This window comes from Triticum urartu, chromosome 2 (assembly GCF_003073215.2).
Source record: "Triticum urartu cultivar G1812 chromosome 2, Tu2.1, whole genome shotgun sequence".
Taxonomy (NCBI): domain Eukaryota; kingdom Viridiplantae; phylum Streptophyta; class Magnoliopsida; order Poales; family Poaceae; genus Triticum; species Triticum urartu.
Genome location: NC_053023.1, coordinates 719,228,827 through 719,244,056, shown reverse-complemented (window position 1 = coordinate 719,244,056; position 15,230 = coordinate 719,228,827).

The window sequence follows — 15,230 nt, the reverse complement described above, 5'->3', positions numbered from 1 at the left end:
CTCCGCGTGCCAGCGCATGAGCTTTGCTTCCTTGGGATCTATGAAATACCGCTGGAGACGGGGAGTGATTGGTAAGTACCATACTACTTTCTGGGGACATTTCTTCCCAGCCTTCTTGTATCGAGAAGCATTGCACACCGGACAGCTTGTTTTTCCCGCGTGCTCCTTCCGATAAATTTGCAATCGTTGATGCATGCATGGTATCTAACGTGCGGCAGTTCAAGAGGGCACACGATCTTCTTGGCCTCATCCACACTAGTAGGGCATAGATTCCCCGCGGGAAGAACATCCTTTAGGTACTTGAGATGCTCATCGAGTCTAGAGTCGGTCCATTTGTTTTTAGTCTTCGTCTTCAGGAGTTGGAGCGTGAAACTCAAGCTGGTCACCTCAGGATTGCAAACATCATACAATGGAGTGTTTGAGTCTACCACGAGTTGCTACAGCTTAGCCTCCTCTCTAGAAGCAACTCTCTCAGTACTCGTCTCCTTGCGAAGCTGTCCTTGAACATGAGGGTCCCGCACGATTGAACTTAGTAACGACGAACTCTGCGGCGTGGAGTCCACGTTCTCTCCGCCACCATGTCTGGCCCCTTCTCCTCTGCCATGTCTGGCCCCTTCTCCGCCACCATGTCCAGCCTCTTCCCTGCTGCCATTATTGATCATCTCTTCATCTTGCCCCGTGTCGTCATTGCCTGCTCCGTCGGCGTCCTCAACATCATCATCCTCATCTTCAATTATCCACCGAGTATAGCCATCCATGAAACCAGTCATGAGCAGGTGCGCTTCGACACGACCTTCGTCATAGGGGTCGAGCCAAACTATTCCTTTGCATCTTCGACACGGACATAAAACCCGTGTCAGGTTATCTTCTTTCATGTCCTGAACCGCCGACCGCAACCACCTGTCCACCATCGTTCCACTGACCATCATGAACGCATGCACCGTAATAATAAACAAATTGATTATAAAAATACGTGCATGAATGAAAGTCATACAAAAATTCGGCATGAACTTCCCTAAAAATAGGACATATAGATCTAGAGAGTTTGCCCGGTATTCGCCGAAACGGAAATAATCCATTTCTGCAAAACATAGGCAACTCACAAGCACAATTCGGCATCAACTCATGCCACACACACAATTTCCATCATATCGCCCAATTATCATATTGCACACACATACACATATTTCCATTCTTGCAAAAGCATGAATTTCTAATCACACCTATCTCGAGATCAAACACACGATGGAGATGATGATGTAGTAGGGAGATCAAAAGTGGACAAAACTCTTCTTGATAAAGCTAGATCTAGGTAGGGGGCACATAGGTCACTTCACTAAATGCTACATCTACCTAGCTAGCTAATTTGGGAGGAGACAACTTCAACTTGTGGAGAGGGGAAGGAAAAAGAGAAAGGAGATGCATTAATGGAGGTGGCGTAGTTAGCGAGGAGTAATAAAGAAAGAGAAAGGTAGGTAGAAGAGGGAGAGTAATGGGGGGAGAAGTATTGAGGAAGAAGCAAAGTGAGGGGAGAGGAGGTGGGAGGTAGGGGAAAGTGAGGAAGAGGGGAGATGGGGGAGGGGGGGGGAAAGGTGGCATTATGCTGCGTCTTAGCAGTAGCGCGGGTGGTTAAGCGCGCTACTGCTACGGGCATAGCAGCAGCGCGCTTCCTACGCACGCGCTATTGTTAAGCGGGGCCTATCATGTGGCCAGTTTCGAAATTAGCAGTAGCGACAAGAAAAAAGCGGGCTACTGCTATTACTTTAGCAGTAGCACGGGTCGCAGAAGCACGCTGCTGCTAAACCTAGGTTGGTGGGTACTATTGGTCGCTTTTAGTAGCAGCGCGGTTCGGCTAGGCCGCGCTATGCTAACTGAGTAGCAGTAGCGTGTGTTTTGTACACGCGCTACTGACTAAGTTAGCAGTAGCACCTCTTTTTGTACTGCGCTGCTGCTAAGATTTTGTGTATAAGGTTTTCCCTAGTAGTGATAATTTGCACGATTCTGTCAATTTCTCAACAGTAATTTGTCTACCATGTCTTCATATGCCTTAGAGAGAGATTCCCCTAGTGAACCTAGTGAGCAAATACAAAAGCTCTTACAATTTCTCTTTATTTTCTCTTTACTATTTTTGCTACTTTTCCTATCACTACCTGCTTTAATCTTGTAACTAGCAAGAACGAGGGGAGTGACGATCCGCTTGCCTTTGGTGGGTGCAATCAAATTTTGTGTTTGTGTGCAGGTACTGCTAACGTTGTTAGTGTGGTGCTTCGTACTGGTTCAATAAACCTTGGTACTTAATTGAAATATTTTCTGCTGCTACATCACCCTTCCTCTTCACGGAAATCCAACAAACTCCTACGAGAGTAGCAGATACCTCCACCAGTGGGGTATGTCAAAGTGAATGTTGATGTCGGAGTGTCTGTAGAACATAATGTGGGAACGGTTTTAGATGTTTGCCGCGATCGTGATTGAACTTACTCCTCAACTCTGGTTATCCGGGGTCTTTTGAATCCCTTCTTCTTTGGAGGCTATCATAATGTAGAGAAGCACTTTCCCTAGCTAAAGACTTGGGCATGCAACATCTTCATATTGTGTTAGACTGCAAGGAGGTAGCAAACCACATTCATGATGGCGTGGGAGGTTCTTATGGCAGTATTATTAAGGAAATCAGATGGATGTAGAAATCTTTTATGTCAAGGTCTTTCATACATGAGAGTTGAGCTTCTAAATTTGAAGCACATAAATTGGGCTTGGTCTATCTTCCTCAGGGTAGACATATCTTGGTTGGATACTCCCCATGATGCTCATGTAATACGTGGCTGATTTTCCTTAAAATAAACTTGTTTTGGGAACCTTCTAGAAGGTTCTTAGCCAATTTTGGGAACCTTCTACATGGTTCCTGAACTATTTTTTCTGGTCGTTAGTTTTTCCTTTTTCCCTATTTAAATATTCTTTGTTTCTTTTTATTTTCTTTTTCGTATTTTCATTTTCAATTTAATCTTAAAATCGTTCAAAATTTTCAAATATTAATCAAAATTTCAGAAAATGTTCTTATTTGCAAAATTTGTTCACAAATTCAAAATTTATTCACAAATTCATAAAATGTCCGTGTTTCAAAACAAATTCATGGTTTAAAATTTTTCGAAAAATCTTTGTGTTTTCAAAAATGGTTCAGAATTTCCGAAATGCCCGTTTTAGATTTTCCTTTCACAAATTCAAAAAATGCTCGGGGGAATTCAAAAAAAATTGTGGTTTCATATTTTTGTTCGCCTTTTCAAAACATGTTTGATATTCTAAAAGTTGTTCATGTTTTCCAAAAAATGTTAGTTTTTAAAATTTTTTTGGGAAATATCTGTGTTTTGTCATTCTGAGGAAATTTAAAATTCACCATATAATTTTTGAAAATATGATAAAAAGTAATAGGGGGCGAGCACTGGTAGTTCTAAACTATGCGCGCTACGCTCCTCTGGCTAGCTGCGTGCCTCCACTAAAGAGAGGTCGCGAGTTTTTACATTTTTTGTGATTTTTTTTACCATTGTATGCTCCAGTGCGAAGCCCCACCATTCTGAACCTCCCATTACTGCCCGCCAAAACCGTTTGTTCAACACTCCTACCACAAGCGTCACACGATGTAACTGCGCTATCCTATGCAATGCGATTGGGCCTTACAAGTTTGCCGGTAAAAAAATGTTATCCGTTAAAAAAGTGTCGGGGGTTGGGTGCGACATATGCCAAAGGATGGCTTATCATGGTGGGGGCGAGTAGAACGTCGCCGGTGCCTGGAAACGGGATAAGGCGAAGGCATGCACGCCGGCGAATCTTACCCAGCTTCGGGGCTCTCCGGGGAGATAATACCCCTACTGCTGCTCTGCGGGGTCTCCGCATGATCACTATGGCAGAGTGTTTACACGGTTGCTCCTTGAGCTGTTTCCTGGAGGTAGGAGAAGGCAAGGCTAGCTCTCTCCTTTCTATATGACCTGGTCTAGTGCTAATGGATTCCAACCCTTTGCATGGATGCCCTGGGGTGTTTATATAGGCCTACCCCCACCGGTACAATGGTAATCGGGCTGGGCGCGGGCCCAACCGTCAGTCTCTCTGGCCACCATCTTATCCGCCGACTCCTGGGGCCCGCCGACTGGCTCGGTACGGAGCCGACAGGCCGCGTCCGCCGCGGGCGGGTCTTGCCAGATGTAGATTACTGTAGTCGTGCCTCTAATGACGCAGGCTCGGTCATGAGGTCGTGGCGACAGCTCCGCCGTCTGGCGGGCGATCACTATGGCCACTACCTGTCGCGTCTGATTAATGGCGCATGGGGCCCGTGGGAAGGGCCGGCCGACTTCTGGTGGCCGACTCCCATCCGGGCCGACTGGTGGTGCTCTCGCCGTCTTTCGTACGCCCGCCGATTGGTGGGACCCATCATCCCTGGGTCGTACCGGCAGGCCATCGTGGGCACAGGACTCCGCCCTCTGGGGCTAATGTCAGGGCCGGCATGGCAATAGTGTCGTGCCGCGCGGAGATCTCTGTGGGTACGGCGTACTGTAGCCACGCCTGCCCTTGGAAAAGGGGTGGGAGTAGACCTTACTATGGCCACTCCCCGTCCCGTCCCTCTTTATGAGGGCATGGGGGTTGTTGGCGTCGCGGGCCGACTCCCCAAGGCCGGCTTCTCTAGAAGTCGCCAGTCAGGAGTCGGCTTATCCTGAAGTCGTCCCTGCCACTCGGCCGCGAGTGGGCAGTCGGCCGCCTCGCCGCCGACTCTCAGAAGGCGGCTCTTCGTCCTGGGGTCTCGAGGGGCGCAGTCTGCCTCAATGTCTTGAAAGGTTCTGGGCTTGGGTTAGCCTACCCGTGGCCCATTACTCCAACAGTAGTCCCCGAAGCTGGCGAGGCTCCGAGGGCGACATGTCGAGGAGCCTCAATAGTTTCTTCTCTCCGGCGGTTGGATCTGGGCCTCGCTAGCCGTCTTCTGTCAAGCCGACTAGTTGGAGTCGGACTTGCTCCTAAAAAAGTTTGAACGTCACGGCAGAGTTCAGGCGGCGTGCCTGATAAGCTTCCGGGTTGCCGCCCGTGGTGGACCCGTCGCGAGGCGCCACATGGCTTAGCTAGTTTGCTCACCCACGCGCGCGACGGGACAGGCCTACAGGCGGGGCCCGCCACTACCGCGCCTCGGCATGCGAACGGATCCGTTGTGGCCGCGCGGACGGTTGGGGTTCCGGCGCGGTTATTGCACGCGGTAACTTCGTGTGTTAAATCGTGGGGGTTGAGGTGTCCCGGGCGCAGTTAATCCCACGACCGCCCCCTCGGCTTCTCAGCCCACGAGCCTACAAGTAGGCGGGGGGAGGGGGCGGCGAAGCACGCGCGCCCATTCTCCCCACTCCCTTTCGCTCCTTCTTGCTTCTTCTTCCTCTCGCCGCTGCTGCTCCGAACCACGCCGCGCCCGCAACAATGAGCTCTTCCTTTGCCGCCGCGCCTCCTACTGTACGCTCTGGAGTGTGGGATGGCTCCGAGGTTGATGACGACGACATCGATATCCTCCGCCAGATACGACGGCTGCCCGGCAGGGACTTAGTGCGGGTCCGCCTCGCGCCGGAGGTGTAAATATCGCCGGCGCCGGAGGAGGGAGAGCGGGTCATATTCCGCTCGCACCTTATGCGCGGCCTGGGGCTGCTGGCGAGCGGCTTCTTCCGCTCCTTCTTGGAGTTCCACGGGCTCCAGCCGCACCACCTTACTCCGAACACGGTGGTGCTGCTGGCTGCCTTCGCCACCCTGTGCAAAGGCTACCTCGGCGTTCTACCCACCATCGAGCTCTGGGGTGAGTTCTTCTAGTCCAAGCTCGGCATACACGTCGCTGGCGTGCCGGCCCAGTGCGGTGCATTTATCGCGATGCGGAGATTAGTGGCCGACAATCCGTTTCCCACCATCGCACTGATTAAGTCGGTGAAGATGTGGCAGCGGTCCTATTTTTATGTGAAGAACGTCACCCCGGAAGGCGACTGGGTCAACCTGCCAGCTTACGAAGCCGGCGCGCCGGCTGGAAGGCTCCCCAGCTGGTCACGCCGAGCCAAGACGCTGTCTCCCGCTGGTGCCGCCGCCCTCGCGCGACTCCGAGTGCTGACGCAGTCGGAGGGCCTCACCGGGGCCGACTTGCTGGCCGCCTTCATGGCGCGCCGAGTCCTCCCACTTCAAGGCCGACCTCACCTGATCTGCCAGATGAGCGGTCATCGGGACCCGAGTCGGATGTGCTCCAAGGACATGCCTCACGCGGAGGTGGCGAACACGGTGAACTACATCGCGAACTGCGGTCTCTCGGCGGACTGGTGGTTCGGCAAGGAGCCGTATTCGCGCGCCAACCCCCCGCCTATTGTAAGTCGTCTTCCTTCTTCTTCTGTTTCTTTTGTTGCCGAGTCTGACTTGTCAAGTCTGACCGTTTTTGTTTTGAATCAGAACCCTCTCGTCCCTCCTTCGGCCGGCACCGCGAGGCCGGCACGTCAGTTTGTCCCCGATCGGGCGGAGAGCGACGTCGACGATCCTGACTTGGGGGCGGCGGCCATGGAGGCCGACGCCGAGGGAGGAGGAGGAGAAGCAGGCGGCTCCAGGCCTTCGGCCACTTTTGCCGACTGGCCTGACCACGAGGCCGAGGGAGAAGTCGCCCCGCGTCGCCAGCCGAAGGCCGGCCAGCCAAGTGCGAGTTCCTTCGCCGGCTTGGACGCTCAAGGCGGTGCGAGGAAGCGCCGGGCCGGCCGAGTACGCTTGGTGGCCGGTCGAAGAAGTTCAAGGGAGCGACCGCCGCGACCAAGCGGGAAGAGGCGGCCGCGAAAGCCAACCGCTTCCGCAAGGAAGTGAAGAAGCCGCCGCTGGTCTCTGCGTAAGCGCCTCCGTCCCTTATCTTTATTTTCTCTTTGTTGATCTTGTCTGAGTTTTTCATATGCTTTTCTCGCCTCAGGGCTCCCCTCACTCTTGAGAGGGTTGCCGCCGCCTCCGTTATGGGGTCGGTGGAGACGTCTGCCACCACTTGGCGGATTGACCCTGCCGCCAACCTTCGGGAGGCGACAGAGCGGAGCGCGCAGGAGAAGCGCGAAGAGGACGTGGCCGCCCGCCGGGAGAAAGCGGAGGCCGAGAAGGCGGAGGCCTCCGCCCTAAAGAAGCTGGAGGCGGCCGAGGCCGCCGCTGTGGCAAAGCGGCCGGCTAAGGAAGTCACGCCCCGGTGGTCGGCGGTGTTCGTCACCCCTCGGAACTCCGTGCCGCCGGCCCCGGAGCTCATGGGGCAGTCGGGGGAAGCCGGCGGCGATTTCCAGATCGTGGAGAGAGGAGGCGGCGACGCCCCATGCCGGACGCGGTCGCGCCGCCACAGCCGCCCCCACCGCCGTCTAGGAGCGCGCAAGGCAAACAGCCGGCGGATCCGCCCTTGCCGCCGACTGAAGACAAGGCCATGGCAAGGCTACTCCTTCAAGTCGGCTCGCCAACGCGCCGCCGTCTTGAGAGGGCGACTTCGGCACCACGCCCCTTGGAGACCGGCACCGCCAGCTCAACGATTCTAGACGCCGAAGCGACCAGCGCCGCGCCCATTGGGTGGGTGCGAGGAGGCGACACGGGCCCGCTGAACCAGGCGCTTCTGGATGTCCAGACGAAGCTGCGAGCTGAGAGCGACACCATCCAAAACTGCACCAAGGCGCACCTGGCGTCGCGGGCAGCCATCCGGGTACGATTTGTCCTTTGTCCCTGTTTTCTTGTTCCTCTCTGTGGGGGTGCGGTAGCGCACTCACTGGGTGTAGTCCCCGAGTTTTGGGCCGGCTGCTGAGCAGGCGCCCGGAACTCCAATTGGTAAGTTCCGGGTACTAACCTTTGTTCTGAAATACTTGTTGCAGGACTATCACAACCTCCGTGTCACCGCCTTCAACCGCAACGTTGAAGAGCTGGGCAAGCGGACCGCCGACTTGTCGGAGAGCCGGAGTGTGTCCTTTTTCTTCTTTGCGGGGGCGCGCTGGCGCACCCTCGGGCTGCAGTCCCCGAGATTCGGGCCGACTACTGAGCAGTCGGGCCGGATCTCCCCGGCGACCTTCTTCGTTGATGACTTAACGCCTTCTTTCTTTTTTCTCTTCAGAGGCCAACGCCACTCTTCAAAAGCAGCTGAGCGAAGCCAACTCCGCATTGCGCGCCAAGGGGGAGGAATGCAGCAAGCTCGCCGCAGAGCGCGATCTGCTGGCCGCACAATTGGCAGGGCAGAAGGAGCTGCTTACGAAGACACAGAAGGAGGCGGAAGAGGCGGAGGCCGCCCTCCTGGCCGAGTTCGCGAGTGAGTGCTCCTCCTGGACCGACAAGGAGGCAATGCTAGCCTCCAGCTTCCACGAGATCGAGGACCTCGTCGACGATGAGCTTCTTTGCTTTCCTTCTTCGAGCCGCCGACTATATGTCGAGCTGACTCCTGGTTTTTTGACTTGTTCTTCGTTCTTTCTGTCTTGACAGACTTCTTCCCCGGCCACTCGCAGGCTGCCATTCAAGCTATCGAGGCCGACCGCGAGGAGCGGAGGGCGGATGGCGCGGAGATCGCCATTGATGCCCCGTGGAACCTTGACGAGCATATTCTGAGCATTGGGGCTCGCCTGCGGCAGGCCCACCAGATGCTGCACCGGCTTCAACGTGTCGGCGCCCAAGCGATCGCCGCCCTGTGGCCAGACGTGCAGGCTCCGCGCACCCCCAGTGGAACTGCCGACTGGTTAGAGGTTGCGGCTGGCCGTCTTGAGGCCTGGAAGTGTTCCTCGGCCCGGGCCGGAGCGCGCCGAGCCTTGGAATTCATCAAGGCATAGTATCCGGGGCTAGACCTAGACCGGCTGGCCACACTCCGGTCAGAGGCCCAGCCGGAGCTGGCAGCCGCGGAAGACGCCCTTGTCAAGCGTGCGGCCGCGATCGCCGAGTACACCGACACCAGCATCTTTGTCCCCGAGCGGGGCTGAAGACGGTGGGAAGGTACCGCCGGAGTGGTTTGGGCTGAACCCCGACTATGGCGAGGACTCGGCAGAGGTGATCGGCTCCAGCGTCGAGGAGGAAGACGAGGCGGAGGACGGAAGCGAGACGGAGGCACCGGAAGACGGAGCGGACGGCCAGCCTCAGCTCGACCGCACCTCCAGCAATGAGCCGTGCCCGCCCGAGCCGACTACCGCCGGAGGTGATCAAGCCGAGACCGCCCAGCCGGCCGCCCCAACATCCAACACTGCCGTCTCCTTCGATCCTCCAAACCCGTCTGCCGCCCCCTAGGCTGCCACCTTGTCTTTGTTTTATCTATTCTAATAGTCTTTGAAGAACTTGTTAATTCGCACAATTCCACCCGCGGGGTGTATTTTGTTATGTAAGTATTCATCCGAATTCTATCTTTTCTTGCTCATTGCTCTTTTGGCTTTTTCCTTTGCCGTCTTCCCTCAGTTGCCGTCTTTGTCAGTCGGACAGCCGCTCTGCGGACTGCTGCTGGATCAAATTCTTGGTCACTTTGGGAAGGCAAGTACTTAGCTGTTTTTAGAGTTGTTTAACAATTCGGATAGAAGGCGGCAAGCCGACTATTCAAGAGTCGGTTTTGCGAAAAAAGGCTGGAAGCCGGCCTTAAGCTATGTTTATGCTTTGAGTCCTTAGCCATTTTTCATGTGGATGCCCATTCTTCCTTACTCCTGCCCACCAGGCAGTCGCTCTGCGAGCTGCGGCTTCTGGCAGGAGAGGGCTTAGACGCCACACACTACTTGTCCGGCTGCAGGAAGCATTTCATAGCGCAGGACGGCAAGTCCCCGGGCTGACTAGTCGAACCCGGTGCCAAGCAGCATAACAAAGAGTAATATACTCAAAGGCATATTTCTTATCATATAGATAAAAGAGGGCAGTCCCCGAGCTCTTCTCGGGGGGCCCGAAGTCTTTGTACTTTTAATACAAAAGGTAGCGTGATACATACTGCGTTTAACTGTAAAATTTTTGGAGGAGATTTGCATTCCATGGCCGCTCTGTCTCTTTGCCGGAGTCGTCCCTCTTGCGTGCTCAGGGCTTCTGAGCGTCGATCAGGTAGTAGGAGTCATTGCCCAACACTTTGCTGATGATGAAGGGGCCTTCCCAAGGCGCCAATAGCTTGTGCTGGCCGGCTGTTCGCTGGATTAGTCGAAGCACCAGGTCACCCTCCTGGAAAGATCTCGGCCTGACTTTCCTGTTGTAGTATTTGTGCAGGCTCTGCTGGTAGATGCTGGACCGGCTGAGTGCCAACAGCTGGCCCTCTTCCAGCAGGCTGACGTCGTTTTGTCGTGTTTCTTCTGCTTCTTCCTCGGTGTACATGGTGACTCGCGGGGAATCGAACTCTATGTCCGTTGGGATGACGGCTTCAGTACGGTAGACGAGGAAGAAAGGCGTGAAGCCGGTTGAGTTGTTTGGAGTCGTGCGCAGACTCCAGAGGACGGCTGGCAACTCGTCGAGCCAGCAGCCAGCTGAGCGCTCCAGAGGCTCGACCAGTCGGGGCTTGATGCCGGACAGGATGAGGCCGTTTGCTCGCTCCACCTGGCCGTTTGACTGTGGATGGGCGACGGATGCTAGGTCCAGTTGGATGCCCTGTGTCGCACAGAAACGGGCCAAATTGCCTTTGGCAAAATTCGTGCCGTTGTCGGTGATGATGATGTGTGGTATGCCATACCGAATTGTGATGTCGGAGATGAAAGTCACGACAGTCAGACCATTCAGTTTCTTGATTGGCTTCACTTCTATCCACTTGGTGAACTTGTCCACCGCGACAAGTAAGTGAGTTAAGCCACCTCGTGCCGTCTTGAATGGTCCCACCATGTCTAGGCCCCAAACTACGAAAGGCCAGGCAATGGGGATGGTCTTGAGTGTAGAAGCCGGCTGATGTGGCTTGGAGCGGAACTTCTGGCACCCTTTGCATTTTTGGACAAATTCCTTGGCCTCTTCTAAGGTCGTTGGCCAAAAGAAACCGTGTCGGAAAGCTTTGGCGACGAGTGCTCTTGAAGTCGCATGGTGGCCGCACTCGCCTTGATGGATGTCTTTGAGAATTGCTTGGCCTTGCTCTGGCTCTACGCAGCGCTGGTAGACACCAGTGATGCTGCGCCTGACCAACTCTCTGTTGACTATGGTGTAGGCTGCCGCTCGGCGTTGTACTTGCCGAGCTAAGGTCTCATCAGTCGGCAGCTCTTTGCTCACCAGGAATTTGAGGATGGGTTGGGCCCATGAGGCTGCTGCTATTTCTTCGACTGCCAGAACTGCGACTTGGACGAGGGCGGTTGGGCTGGGAGGCGGCGGGCTGGAGTCAACAACCGCTTGCTAGATTAATGAAGTCCCCTGGCCGACTGGCGCAGCCCTTGGGCCGAGTTCTGGAGTCTTCGGGCCGGCCGCCGCAGTCCCCGGGCCGGGTTCTGCAGTCCCTGGGCCGGCCTCGACTGTGGCGGCTTTGGAGCCATCTGCCAAAATCCCCGTACCGTCTGCCGGGGCTCTGGAGTCGGATCTGACTTCTTCGGGGGGAGCCGACACAAAGATGAAGTCTGATTCTGGTGAAGGCTTGAAAGACGGCTTGAGGAGGCGTTGAAGGGCGACGCCGGATGGTATTGCTTGACGGGTAGAACTGATTCGTGCCAAGGCGTCTGCTTGGTCGTTGTCGTTTCTTGGCACATGGAGGAACTCGCACCCCTCGAAATATCCACTGAGTTGCTGCACGAGGAAACGGCAACTCGCCATGTTTGCATCTTTGGTGTCCTAGTCGCCAGACGACTGCTGGACCACTAAGTCCGAGTCGCCATAACACAGGATCCGGCGAATGCCAAGTTCTTTGGCAAGACGGAGCCCGTGAATGAGCGCCTCGTACTCGGTGACGTTGTTGGAGGCGGCAAAGTGGATTTGCAGTGCGTATTTGAGCTTGTCGCCTTTAGGAGAAGTGAGGACAACGCCGGCTCCCAAGCCGGTGCACATCTTGGAGCCGTCGAAATGCATCCACCAATGGGTGGAGTCGGGCGCTGGAGGTAGGTACTGGGTCTCGGCCCAGTCGACGAGGAAGTCGGCCAATGCTTGTGACTTGATGGCGGTGCGGGGCTGGTAGTTGATGGTGTAGGGAGCCAGCTCTATGGCCCATTTGGCCACTCGGCCAGAAGCATCTCGGCTTCCGATGATCTTGGCAAGTGGGGCCGTGCAGACCACAGTGATTGGATGCTCTTGAAAGTAAGGCTTCAATTTCTTGGCAACAAAGTGCACGCCATAGCACATCTTCTGGTAGTGGGGGTAGTTCTGCTTGGAGGTCGACGGCACTTCGCTCAGGTAATATACTAGTCTCTGGACAGGTAGTGCCTTGCCTTCCTCCTTGCGTTCCACTACAATGATTGTGCTGACTACCCGGCTGGTGGCAGCGATGTACAGGAGCATAGGCTCCTTAGGAGTCGGAGCCGCCAGAACGGGTGGAGTAGTCAGCATCTTCTTCAACTGGGGAAAAGCTTCATCCGCCTCGTGGTTCCACTTGAAAAAAGTGGTCTTCTTCATGAGCTGGTATAAGGGGAGAGCTTTCTCGCCCAGCCGACTGATGAATCGGCTAATGGACGCCAAGCAGCCGGTGAACTTTTGCATGTCCAGCAGTCGGCTGGGTACCTCCATCCTCTCAATGGCCTTGATCTTTACAGGGTTGCACTCTATGCCGCGTTCAGAGACCAGGAAGCCAAGGAGTTGGTCGGCTGGTACTCCGAAGACGCACTTCTCGGGGTTGAGCTTGATCTGGAATCGGCGCAGGTTCTCAAAAGTCTCCTTGAGGTCTTCCAGCAGTGTTCCTCGCTTCTCCGTCTTCACCACCACATCGTCCATGTAGACGTGGGTGTTTCTGCTGAGTTGCTTGAGGAGGCACTTCTGCATGCAACGCTGAAAGGTGGCACCGGCATTCCTCAAGCCGAACGTCATGGTGAGGTAGCAGAAGGCTCCAAACGGCGTGATGAAGGCGGTCTTCAGTCTGTCAGACGGGTTCAGCTTGATCTGGTGATATCCTGAATATGGATCCAAAAATCTCAACAGCTCGCATCCAAAAAGCTCAACAGCTCAACAACTCACTCTCTATGGTAATGTGAGTCCGACTGTGGCTGACAGCCGGATCCTTGTCTTTCCTTCCTCGGGCACCGCCAGTCGGCGTCCGAGATTGTCAGGACCCCGATTCCAAGCCACATCGATCTAGCCGGTAACACCTCATATCACTTTGCGGCCTCACGCACGGTATCCCACGGGTGTCGCCTTACCATGGCCCGGGACCGTTTGCGCCTTTTGGCTCACGTATATGATAGTGTCGCTAGCATCCATATGACAGAGAACCCGGGCCGACATGGCTAGTCGTGAACCCAAAGCGGCACATACCTATGGAGACAGGCATACATGAATCACATCGAGCATGTCGGTCATCAGCGAGTGATTCCGGGCTGTAACACTGGGCTAACAGGACTCTGGGGAACCCGGGCTGTAGCAGGTTAGGCAGGACTCCGGATGTCACCGCGTGACATTTCCCCGAAGGGACAGACATAGGAACGAAGTGAAACACATGCCGGCCAGTCAAGTGTCCTGAATAGTAGTGCTGGGCTAGCAGGACTCCGGTGAACCGGGCTGTAGCGGACTACTATTTCTCGAGGAACACTAGACTACATTTCCCCATAAGAAAGGCTGCCAAGGATAAACAACTAGATTGTCAGATCCCACCCATACCAAGCATTTCAATCATACACACAATATGCCCGATATGAGTACATACAACATGGCATCAAAACAAAACTCTACAACTCAAGTACTTTATTTAAAGGCTCTAGAGAGCCATACATAACATGTTCATACAGATAGGGGTCACATGAACGGACACTCAAGTCATACAATAATACAAGCACAAGCGGAAGTAAATGGTCTGAGTACAGACACTAGAAAGCAAGAAGGCTTCTGAAGCCCGTCTATCTACATAGGGCCCTACATGGCCAGGATCACCACCTGGGTGGCTAGTCACTCGTCGACGTCAAGGTCTACATAGAACCCATCGGAGGGGGTGGTGTTGTCATCTGAAAACAGTAATTAAGCAAACATGAGTACAAAGGTACTCAGCAAGTCTTACAACAGAACCTACTATACATGCTCATTCTCAATAAGGTGGTGGGGTTATTGCGGCAAGCCAGCTTTGACTCTTGGCTAAGCTATCCTACGGAACTCCACTAGGAAAATAGTTTTCGCACACGAGTCCACTACTCACCAACACAATACTTCACCGGAGATCCTCCCTCGTCATCCTATGAGAGGGCCATCCTCGGTACTCACACTTATCTTGAGTCTTTTAGTAGTATCCATTAACTTGTCTATGAACTGTATAGGCAACCAAGTAGTCCTTTACCGCGGACGCGGCTATTCGAATAGTTTTATACCCTGCAGGGGTGTACTTTGTCACACATGTTTCCACCACTTAGCGTCTGCACACGACATGTGCTCGGCAGACTTCAAGCGAAAACCGACGTGGGTGTAGACCACGACCTGACTAACCTCACAAGTCTCTAGTCCAGGTTTATCGCCTATTCAGGTTCCATCCGCAAGGAAATCCGGCCGGGGTGTCCTCAACGGCCCCAAACGATGTGTGCAGGGTTCCCGAGACACCAAACGGGCGACTCGGTACACCGTGCCACGGTGTATCTACCGCATCATAGCCTACCCTAGGGTCAGCGCTACGCACGGCCGCCAACACATAACCTACAAACACCAGAAACTAGTTGCAACTCCTGGACAGAGGACGAGATGGGTCAGTAAGTCGAGCGGGGTCGTATTTCAGGGCCCAATGTGTGGTAGTAACTGAATCTTAAATCACGCATACAGATCTCAGTTCTTATGGACGGTCTCAATGAAACAACCCACCATGTACTCCTACATGGCCTCTCATCGATACCTTTACCAAAACATGTTCAACACATCCCTCACATTACCGACATAATCATATCACTCTAGCCCATCACCCAGATGAACCAGACCTGACACAACTCTAAGCATAGCAGGCATAGCAAGGTAGGAATCACATACATGGCTCAATCAAATCCTACACATGCTAGTGGGTTTCATCTAGTTACTGTGGCAATGACAGGTCATGCAGAGGATAAGGGTTCAACTACCGTAGCACACGGCAGTTTGAATCGCGTTGTCTTAATGCAGTAAACAAGAGCAGAAGCGAGAACATGGGTTTGTATCGGAATGATCAATGGGTTGCTTGCCTGTTGTAGTGGTAG